This window comes from Pan paniscus, chromosome 12 (assembly GCF_029289425.2).
Source record: "Pan paniscus chromosome 12, NHGRI_mPanPan1-v2.0_pri, whole genome shotgun sequence".
In the NCBI taxonomy this organism is placed as follows: domain Eukaryota; kingdom Metazoa; phylum Chordata; class Mammalia; order Primates; family Hominidae; genus Pan; species Pan paniscus.
In genome coordinates this window covers 34,398,493-34,410,623 of record NC_073261.2, presented here as the reverse complement: position 1 = coordinate 34,410,623, position 12,131 = coordinate 34,398,493, and positions in this window count along the sequence as shown.

The following is a 12,131-nucleotide window of genomic DNA, read 5'->3' as shown; positions in this document are numbered from 1 at the left end:
CTTTAATAATACATTTCAAGATAGGAGAAACTTTTTCTATATAGTTGACTTTAATAAAAGCCTAGGGCAAAACTTTCAATATATTAACAGTATTTATGAGGCAGTTAAGAATTTGGGTCATCTCCGTCTCCACTAAAAATACAAAAAATTAGCCAGGTGTGGTGGCGGGCACCTGTAGTCCCTGCTACTTGGGAGGCTGAGGCAGGAGAATGGTGTGAACCCGGGAGGCGGAGGTTGCAGTGAGCCGAGATCATGCCACTGCACTTTAGCCTGGGCAACAGAGCGAGACTCCGTATCAAAAAAAAAAAAAAGAATTTGGGTCATCTCAATTAAACATAGAATTTAAGATTACATTGAAAATTCAGTACAGAGTATTTTGCCTTCATCTGTTGTTTGAGTCTCCCTTCGTTCAGCCATCCTTCCATCATAAATAGAATACCAAGTTAAACTTCTTAATTAGAATCAGGAATCAGGACTCCTTGGCTGCTGATTGAAGGAAGAACTGTCCTTAAATCCAGAGTGGGCCGGGCATGGTGGCTCATGCCTGTAATCCTAGCACTTTGGGAGGCCAAGGCAGGTGGATCACCTGAGGTCAGGAGTTCAAGAGCAGCATGACCAACATGGTGAAACCCCATCTCTACTGAAAATACAAAAATTAGCCGGGCGTGGTGGTGTGTGCCTATAGTCCCAGATACTTGGGAGGCTGAGATAGGAGAATTGCTTGAACCTGGGAGGTGGAGGTTGTGTGAGCCAAGATCGCGCCACTGCACTCTAGCCTGGATGACAGGGTGAGACTCCATCTCAAAAAAAAAAAAAAAAAACAAATCCAGAGTGGTTGGTAGTCAAGACAAAAAGCTAGATTATTTTTGTTAGTCTGGGAACTAAAAAAATAGTTGTAACTTTGAAGCCTTTTTATGGATCAACATGAAGATTGAGGGATCTCAAATAGAAAGGGCATCCTGGTGGCAGAGGATAATGATTACCAGACTGCAAGAGTACTTTCAATGGCAAGAAAGCAGCAACAGAATCAATGAAAACAAAGCAATGATTAGAATGCCCTTTCCCCTTCTCCTCCTGACTTGTGGACACTGATTGTCTTCCTTGGACTTAGGGAACCCTTTAAGTTCTTGAAAAATTCAATGATCAGGCTATAGTAGATGGTCCCCAGTACACAGCACAAGATTTTTTGATAAACTGGACATTTTGAGACCCAAATAACTAATTAGAAAAATGAAACATGTGAAACTACTTTATCCTATGCATAGGGGTTATACTGGAAATAAAATGTACAACATTGGAATCCCTAAGGAGAAAAGTCCTAAAAGTTTCAATATCAAGAATCCCGCACCTGCTGCTACTTATCTAGCCTTTTGCTTGATTTCTGGCTGACGAAGTTGCACAACTCTTGAAAACTAAAAACCTTGAAAATTTGTCACTTGAAAACTACTTGAACCAAACTATGAAATCTCACCTGCTATATAAGATGCAATTGTTACAATTATTTTAAACTTCAATTTAGTGTTCTGCTCTATCAAAAGAAAGTTTCAACTCTGTTAGTTGAGTACACACATCCTAAACAAGTTTCTGAGAATGCTTCTGTCTCGTTTTTATGGGAAGATATTTCCTTTTTCACCATAGGCCTCAATGCGCTCCAAATGTGCACTTCCAGATACTACAAAAAGAGTGTTTCAAACCTGCTCTATGAAAGGGAATGTTCAACTCTGTGACTTGAGTGCAAACATCACAGAGATATTTCTGAGAATGCTTCTGTCTAGATTTTATATGAAGATCTTCCCGTTTCCAACAAAACCCTCAAAGCTATCCAAATACCCACTTGCAGATTCTACAAAAAGAGAGTTTCAAAACTGCTCTATCAAAAGAAAGCTTCAACTCTGTTAGTTGAGTACACACATCACAAACTTGTTTCTGAGAATTCTTCTGTCTAGTTTTTAGGGGAAGTTATTTCCTTTTTCACCATAGGCCTCAAAGCACTCCAAATGTCCACTTCCAGATACTACAAAAAGAGTGTTTCAAACCTGCTCTATGAAAGGGAATGTTCAACTCTGTGACTTGAATGCAAACATCACAGAGAAGTTTCTGAGAATGCTTCTGTCTAGATTTTATATGAAGATATTCCCGTTTCCAACAAAATCCTCAAAGCTAACCAAATATCCACTTGCAGATTCTACTAAAATCGTGCTTCAGAACTGCTCTATCAGAAGAAATGTTGAACTGTGTTAGTTGAGTAAGCACATCACAAAGTAGTTTCTGAGAATGCTTCTGTGTAGTTTTTCTGGGAACATATTTCCTTTTTCACCATAGGCCTCAAAGCGATCCAAATGTCCAGTTCTACATACTATAAAATCAGTGTTCCAAACCTGCTCTATGAAAAAGAATGTTCAACTCTGTGACTAGAATGCAAACATCTCAGAGACGTTTCTGAGTATGCGTCTGTCTTGATTTTCTATGAAGATATTCCCGTTTCCAAGGAAATCCTCAAAGCTATCCAAATATCCACTTGCAGTTTCTACAAAAAGAGTGTTTCAAAACTGCTCTGTCAAAAGAAAGGTTCAACTCTGTTAGTTGAGTACACACATCACAAACTAGTTTCTGAGAATGCTTCTGTCTAGTTTCTATGGGAAGATATTCCCTATTTCAACATAGGCCACAAAGCGCTCCAACTGACCGGTTCCAGAAACTACAAAATCACTGTTTCAAACCTGCTCTATGAAAGGGAATGTTGAACTCTGTGACTTGAATGCAAAGATCACAGAGATGTTTCTGAGAATGCTTATGTGTAGATTTTAAATGGATATATTCCCGTTTCCAATGAAACCCTCAAAGCTATACAAATAACCACTTGCAGATTCGACAAAAACAGGGTTTCAAAACTCCTGTATCAAAAGAAACATTCACCTCCGTTAGTTGAGTTCACACATCACAAACAAGTTTATGAAAATGCTTCTGTCTAGTTTTTATGCAAAGATATTTCCTTTTTCACCATAGGCCTCAAAGCGTTAAAAATGTCCACTTCCAGATACTACAAAAAGAGTGTTTCAAACCTGCTCTATGTAAGGGAATGTTGAACTCTGTGACTCGAATGCTAATATCCCTAACATATTTCTGAGAATGCTTGTGTCTCGATTTCATATGAAGATATTCCCGTTTCCAACGAAATCCTCAAAGCTATCCAAATATCCACATGCAGATTCAACAAAAAGAGTGTTTCAAAACTGTTCTGTGAACAGAAAGGTTCAACTCTGTTACTTGAGCACACACATCACAAACAAGTTTATGAGAATACTTTTGTCTAGTTTTTATGCGAAGATATTCCCTTTTTCACCATAGGCCTCAAAGCGATCCAAATGTCCACTTCCAGTTTCCACAAATAGAGTGTTTCAAACCTGCTCTATGAAAGGGAATGTTCAACTCTGTGACTTGAATGCTAACACCCCAAAGATGTTTCTGAGAATGCTGCTGTCTAGAATTTATATGAAGATATTCCCGTTTCCAATGAAAACCTTCAAGCTACCCAAATATCCACATGCAGATTCCACAAAAAGAGTGTTTCAAAACTGCTCTATCAAAAGGAAGGTTCAGCTCTGTTAGTTGAGCACACACATCACAAACAAGTTTATGAGAATGCTTCTGTCTAGTTTTTATTAGAAGATATTCCCTTTTTCACCATACGCCTCAATGCGATCCAAATGTCCACCTCCAGATTCCACAAAAAGAGTGTTTCAAACCTGCTCTATGAAAGGGAATGTTCAACTCTGTGACTTGAAAGCAAACATCCCAAAGATATTTCTGAGAATGCTTCTGTCTAGATTTTATGTGAAGATATTCCTGTTTCCAACGAAATCCTCAAACCCATCCAAATATCCCCTTGCAGATTCTACAGAAGCAGTGTTTCAAAACTGCTGTATCAAAAGAAAGGTTCAACCCTGTTAGTTGAGTACACACATCACAAACTGGTTTCTGAGAATGCTTCTCCCTACTTTTTATGGGAAGATAATTCCTTTTTCACCATAGGCCACAAAGCGATCAAAATGTCCACTTCCAGATTCCACAAAAAGAGTGTTTCAAACCTGCTCTATGAAAGGGAATGTTCAATTCTGTGACTTGAATGCTAACACCCCAAAGATGTTTCTGAGAATGCTTCTGTCTAGATTTTATATGAAGATATTCCCGTTTCCAATGAAATCCTCAAAGCTATCCAAATATCCACATGCAGATTCTACATAAAGAGTGTTTCAAATCTGCTCTATCAAAAGAAAGGTTCAGCTCTGTTAGTTCAGCACACACATCACAAACTAGTTGATGAGAATGCTTCTGTCTAGTTTTTATTCGAAGATATTCCCTTTTTCAACATAGGCCTCGATACGATCCAAATCTCCACTTCCACATTCCTCAAAAAGAGTGTTTCAAACCTGCTCTATGAAAGGGAAAGTGCAAATCTGTGACTTGAATGCAAACATCCCAAAGATGTTTCTGAGAATGCTTCTGTCTAGATTTTACATGAAGATATTCTCGTTTCCAATGAAATCGTCAAAGCTATCCAAATATCCCCTTGCAGAGTCTACAAAAAGAGTGTTTCAAAGCTGCTCTATCAAAAGAAAGATTCAACCCTGTTAGTTGAGTACACACATCACAAACTGGTTTTTGAGAATCCTTATGCCTAGTTTTTATGGGAAGATATTTCCTTTTACAATGCAGGCCACAAAGTGCTCCAAATTTCCAGTTCCATATACTACAAAATCATGTTTTCAAACCTGCTCTATGAAAGGGAATGTTCAACTGTGGGACTAGAATGCAATCCTCACAGAGATGTTTCTGAGAATGCTTCTGTCTAGATTTTATATGAACATATTCCCGTTTCCAACGAAATCCTCAAAGCTATCCAAATATCCACTTGCAAATTCTACAAAAAGTGTGTTTCAAAACTGCTCTATCAAAAGAAAGGTTCAACTCTGTTAGTTGAGTGCACACATTCCAAACAAGTTTAGGAGAATGCTTCCATCTAGTTTTTATTGGAACATATTTCCTTTTTCACCATAGGCCTCAAAGCGTTCCAAATGTCCAGTTCCACATACTATAAAATCAGTGTTTCAAACATACTCTATGAAAGAGAATGTTCAACTCTCTGACTCGAATGCTAACAACCCTAAGATATTTCTGAGAATGCTGGTGACTCGATTTCATATGAAGATTTTCCCGTTTCCAAGGAAATCCTCAAAGCTATCCAAATATCCACATGCAGATTCTACAAAAACAGTGTTTCAAAACTGTTCTATCAAAAGAAAGGTTCAACTCTGTTAGTTCAGCACACACATCACAAACTAGTTTATGAGAATACTTCTGTCTAGTTTTTATGGGAAGATATTTCCTATTTCAACATAGGTTACAAAGCGCTCAAAATGACCAGCTCCATATATTTCAAAATCAGTGTTTCAAACCTGCTCTATGAATGGGAATGTTCAACTCTGTGACTTCAATGCAAAGATCACAGAGATGTTTCTGAGAATGCTTCTCTGTAGATTTTATATGAAGATATTCCCGTTTCCAACGAAACCCTCAAAGCTATCCAAATAACTGCTTGCAGATTCTACAAAAAGAGTGTTTCAAAACTGCTGTATCAAAAGAAAAATTCACCTTTGTTAGTTGAGTTCACATATCACAAACAAGTTTATGAGAAGGCTTCTGTCTAGTTTTTATGCGAAGATATTTCCTTTTTCACCATTGGCCTCAAATCGATCTAAATGTCCACTTCCAGATTCCACAAAAAGAGTGCTTCAAACATCCTCTATGAAAGGGAATGTTCAACTCTGTGACTTGAATGCTAACACCCCAAAGATGTTTCTGAGAATGCTTCTGTCTAGATTTTATATGAAGATATTCCTGTTTCCAACGAAATCCTCAAAGCTATCCCAATATCCCCTTGCAGATACTACAAAAAGAATGTTTCAAAACTGCTCTATCAAAAGAAAGGTTCAGCTCTGTTAGTTGAGCACACACATCACAAACCAGTTTATGAGGATGGTTCTGTCTAGTTTTTATTCGAAGATTTTCCCTTTTTCACCATAGGCCTCAATGCGATCCAAATGTCCAATTCCAGATTCCACAAAAAGAGTGTTTCACACCTGCTCTATGAAAGGCAATGTTCATCTCTGTGACTTGAACGCAAACATCCCAAAGATGTTTCTGAGAAGGCTTCTGTCTAGATTTTATATGAAGATATTCCCATTTCCAACGAAATCCTCAATGCTATCCAAATATCCCCTTGCAGATTTTACAAAAAGAGTGTTTCAAAACTGCTCTATCAAAAGAAAGATTCAACCCTGTTAGTTGAGTACACACATCACAAACTGGTTTCTGAGAATGCTTCTGCCTAGTTTTAATGGGTAGATATTTCCTTTTTCACAGCAGGCCACAAAGCACTCCAAATGTCCAGTTCCACTTACTACAAAATCATGTTTTCAAACCTGCTCTATGAAAGTGAATGTTCAACTCTGGGACTTGAATGCAATCCTCACAGAGATGTTTCTGAAAATGCTTCTGTCTAGATTTTATATGAACATATTCCAGTTTCCAACGAAATCCTCATAGCTATCCAAATATCCACTTGCAGATTCTACAAAAAGAGTGTCTCAGAACTGTTCTATCAAAAGAAGGGTTCAACTGTGTTAGTTGAGTAAACATATCTCAAAGTAGTTTCTGAGAATGCTTCCATCTAGTTTTTATGGGAAGATATTTTCTTTTTCACCATAGGCCTCTAAGTGATCTAAATGTCCATTTCCAAATACTACAAAAAGAGTGTTTCAAACCTGCTCTATGAAAGGGAATGTACAACTCCCTGACTTGAATGAAAACATCCCAAAGATGTTTCTGAGAATGCTTCTGTCAATATATTATATGAAGATATTCCCGTTTCCAATGAAATCCTCAAAGCTATCCAAATATCCACTTGCAGATTCTACAAAAGAGGGTTTCAAAACTGCTCTATCAAAAGAAAAGTTCAACTCTGTTAGTTGAGTACACACATCACAAACTAGTTTCGGAGAATGCTTCTGTCTACTTTCTATGGGAAGATACTTCCTATTTCAACATAGGCTACAAATCGCTCAAAATGACCAGTTCCATATTCTTCAAAATCAGAGTTTCAAACCTGCTCTATGGAAGGGAATGTTCAACTCTGTGACTTCAATGCAAAGATCACAGAGATGTTTCTGAGAATGCTTCTCTGTAGATTTTATATGAAGATATTCCCTTTTACAACGAAACCCTCTAACCTATCCAAATAACCACTTGCAGATTCTACAAAAGCAGTGTTTCAAATCTGCTGTATCAAAAGAAAGATTCACCTCTGTTAGTTGAGTTCACACATCACAAAAAGTTTATGAGAATACTTCTGTCTAGTTTTTATGCGAAGATATTTCCTTTTTCACCATAATCCTCAGATCAATCATAATGTCCACTTCCAGATTCCACAAATAGAGTGCTTCAAACATGTTGTATGAAAGGGAATGTTCAACTCTGTGACTTGAATGCTAACACCCCAAAGATGTTTCTCAGAAGGCTTTTGTCTAGATTTTATATGAAGATATTCCCGTTTCCAACAAAATCCTCAATGCTATCCCAATATCCCCTTGCCGATTCTATGAAAAGAGTGTTTCAAAACTGCTCTATCAAAAGAAAGGTTCAACCTTGTTAGTTGAGTACACAGATCACAAACTGGTTTCTGAGAGTGCTTCTACCTAGTTTTTATGGGAAGATATTTCCTTTTTCACAACAGGCCTCAAAGCGCTCCAAATGTCCAGTTCCACATACTACAAAATCATGTTTTCAAAACTGCTCTATGAAAGGGAATGTTCAGCTCTGGGACCTCAATGCAATCCTCACAGAGATGATTCTGAGAATGCTTCTGTCCAGATTTTATATGAACATATTCCCCTTTCCAACGAAATCCTCAAAGCTATCCAAATATCCACTTGCAGATTCTACAAAAAGAGTGTTTCAAAACTTCTCTATCAAAAGAAAAGTTCAACTGTGTTAGTTGAGTAAACACATCTGAAAGTAGTTTCTGAGAATGCTTCCGTCTAGTTTTTATGGGAAAATATTTCCTTTTTCACCGTAGGCCTCAAAGCGATCTAAATGTCCATTTCCAGATACTACAAAAAGAGTGTTTCAAACCTGCTCTATGAAAGGGAATGTACAACTCTGTGACTTGAATGCAAACATCCCAAAGATGTTTCTGAGACTGCTTCTGTCAAGATATTATATGAAGATATTCCCGTTTCCAACGAAATTTTCAAAGCTATCCAAATATCCAGTTGCAGATTCCACAAAAAGAAAGTTTGAAAACTGCTCTATCAAAAGAAAGGTTCAACTCTGTTAGTTGAGTACACACATCACAAACTAGTTTCGGAGAATGCTTCTGTCTAGTTTCTATGGGAAGATATTTCCTATTTCAACATAGGCTACAAAGGGCTCAAAATGACCAGTTCCATATACTTCAAAATCAGAGTTTCAAACCTGCTCTATGAAAGGGAATGTTCAACTCTGTGACTTCAATGCAAAGATCACAGAGATGTTTCTGAGAATGCTTCTCTGTAGATTTTATATGAAGATATTCCCGTTTCCAATGAAACTCTCAAAGCTATGAAAATAACCACTTGCAATTCTACAAAAGCAGTGTTTCAAATCTGCTGTATCAAAAGAAAGATTCACCTCTGTTAGTTGAGTTCACACATCACAAAAAAGTTTATGAGAATGCTTCTGTCTAGTTTTTATGTGAAGATATTTCCTTTTTCACCATAGGCCTCAGATCAATCTAAATGTCCACTTCCATATTCCAAAAAAAGAGTGTTTAAAACCTGCTCTATGAAAGGGAGTGTTCGACTCTGTGGCTTGAATGCAAACATCCCAAAGTTGTGTCAGAGAAGGCTTCTGTCTAGATTTTATATGAAGATATTCCCGTTTCCAACGAGATCCTCAAAGCTATCCCAATATCCCCTTGCAGATTCTACAAAAAGAGTGTTTCAAAACTGCTCTATCAAAAGAAAGGTTCAACCCTGTTAGTTGAGTACACACATCACAAACTGGTTTCTGAGAATGCTTCTGCCTAGTTTCTATGGAAAGATATTTCCTTTTTCACAACAGGCCACAAAGCACTCAAAATGTCCAGGTCCACATACTACAAACTCATGTTTACAAACCTGCTCTATGAAAGGGAATGTTCAACTCTGGGACTTGAATGCAATCTACACAGAGATGTTTCTGAGAATCCTTCTGTCTAGATTTTATATGAACATATTCCCGTTTCCAACGAAATCCTCAAAGCTATCCAAATATCCACTTGCAGATTCTACAAAAAGAGTGTTTCAAGACTGCTCTATCAAAAGAAAGGTTCAGCTCCGTTAGTTGAGCACACACATCACAAACTAGTTTATGAGAATGCTTCTGTCTAGTTTTTATTCGAAGATAATCCCTTTTTCACCATAGGCCTCAATGTGATCAAAATGTCCACTTCCAGATTCCACAAAAAGAGTGTTCCAAACATGCTCTATGAAAGGGAATGTTCAACTCTGTGACTTGAATGCAAATATCCCAAAGATGTTTCTGAGAAGTCTTCTGTCTAGAGTTTATATGAAGATATTCCTGTTTCCAACGAAATCCTCAGTGCTATCCAAATATCCACTTGCAGATTCTACAAAAGAGTGTTTCTAAACTTCTCTATCAAAAGAAAGGTTCAACAGTGTTAGTTGAGTAAACACCTCTGAAAGCAGTTTCTGAGAGTGCTTCCATCTAGTTTTAATGGGAAGATATTTCCTTTTTCACCATAGGCCTCAAAGAGATCTATACTTCCATTTCCAGATACTACAAAAAGAGTGTTTCAAACCTCCTCTATGAAAGGGAATGTACAACTCTCTGACTTGAATGCAAACATACCTAAGATGTTTCTGACAATGTTTCTGTCTAGATTTTATATGAAGATATTACCGTTTCCAATGAAATCCTCAAAACTTTCCAATTATTCACTTGCAGATTCTACAAAAACAGGGTTTCAAAACCAATCTATCAAAAGAAAGGTACAACTCTGTTAGTTCAGTACACACATCACAAACTAGTTTCTGAGAATGCTTCTGTCTAGTTTCTATTGGAAGATATTTCCTATTTCAACTTAGGCAACAAAGCACTCAAAATGACCAGTTCGATATACTTCAAAATCACTGTTTCAAACCTGCTCTATGAAAGGGAATGTTCAACTCAGTGACTTCAATGCAAAGATCACAGAGATGTTTCTGAGAATGCCTCTCTGTAGATTTTATACGAAGATATTCTCGTTTCCAACGAAACCCTCAAAGGTATCCAAATAACCACTTGCAGATTCTACAAAAAGAGTGTTTCAAAACTACTGTATCAAAAGAAAGACTCACCTCTGTTAGTTGAGTTCACACATCACAAACAAGTTTATGAGAATGCTTCTGTCTAGTTTTTATGCGAAGATATTTCCTTTTTCACCATAGGCCTCAAATCAATCTAAATGTCCACTTCCAGATTCCACAAAAAGAGTGCTCCAAACATGCTCTCTCAAAGGGAATGTTCAACTCTGTGACCTGAATGCTAACACCCCAAAGATGTTTCTGAGAATGCTTCTGTCTAGATTTTATATGAAGATATTCCCATTTGTAACAAAATCCTCAAAGCTATCCAAATATCCACTTGCAGATTCTACAAAAAGAGGGTTTCAAAACTGCTAAGTTTCAACTCTGTTAGTTGAGTACACACATCACAAATTAGTTTCTGAGAAAGCTTCTCTCTAGTTTCTATGGGAAGATACTTCCTATTTCAACATAGGCTACAAAGCGCTCCACATGACCAGTTCCATATACTTCAAAATCAGAGTTTCAAACCTGCTCTATGAAAGGGAATGTTCAACTCTGTGCCTTCAATGCAAAGATCACAGAGTTGTTTCTGGGAATGCTTCTGTAGATTTTATACGAAGATATTCCCGTTTCCAATGAAAACCTCGATGCTATCCAAATATCCCTTGCAGATTCAACTCTGGGACTTCAATACAATCCTCACAGAGATGTTTCTGAGAATGCTTCTCTGTAGATTTTATATGAAGATATTCCCGTTTCAAATGAAATCCTCAAAGCTATCCACATATCCAATTGCAGATTCCACAGAAAGAGTGTTTGGAAACTGCTGTTTGAAAACGAACCTTCAACTCTGTGTATTGAATGCAATCATCACAAAGAAGTTTCTGACAATGCTGCTCTCTAGTTTTTATGTGACGATAATTCGTTTTCCACCCCAGGCCTGAAAGCTCTCCAAATGTCCACTTGCAGACACTACGAAAAGAATGTTTCAGAACTGCTGTATGAAAAGCAATGCGAAACTCGGTGAGTTGAACACACACATCACAGAAAAGTTTCAGAGAATGCTTCTGTTTAGTTTTTATGTGAAGATATTCCCGTTTCCAAAGAAATCTTCAAAGAGGTCCACATATCCACTTGCAGATTCCACAAAAAGAGAGCTTCAAAACTGCTGTCTCCATAGGAGTGTTCAACTCTGTGAGTTGAATGCAATCATCACAGAGAAGTTTCTGAGAAGGCTTCCGTCTAGATTTTATGTGAAGATATACCCGTTTCAAACGAAGGCCACAGAGTGGTCCAAATAACCACATGCAGATCCGACAAAAAGAGTGTTTCAAACCTGAACTATCAAAGGAAGGTTCAACTCTGGGATTTGAATGCAAACATCACAAAGAAGTTTCTGAGAATGCTTCTATTTAGTTAGGTGCAGTTATCCCGTTTCCAACAAAATCCTCAGAGAGGTCCAAATATCCACTTGCAGATTCTACAAAAAGTGTGTTTCAAACCTGCTCCATCCAAAGGAATGTTCAGCTCCGTGAGTTCAACTCAATCATCACAAAGTATTTTCTGAGAATGCTTCCCTCTAGTTTTTATATGAAGCTATTCCCTTTACTACCAGAGGCCTCAAAGCGCTCCAAATCTCCACTTGCAGATTCTACAACAAGAGTGTTTCCAAACTACTCTATCAATAGGAATGTTCAACTCTGTGAGGTGAATGCAATCATCACAAAGTAGTTTCTGAGAATGCTT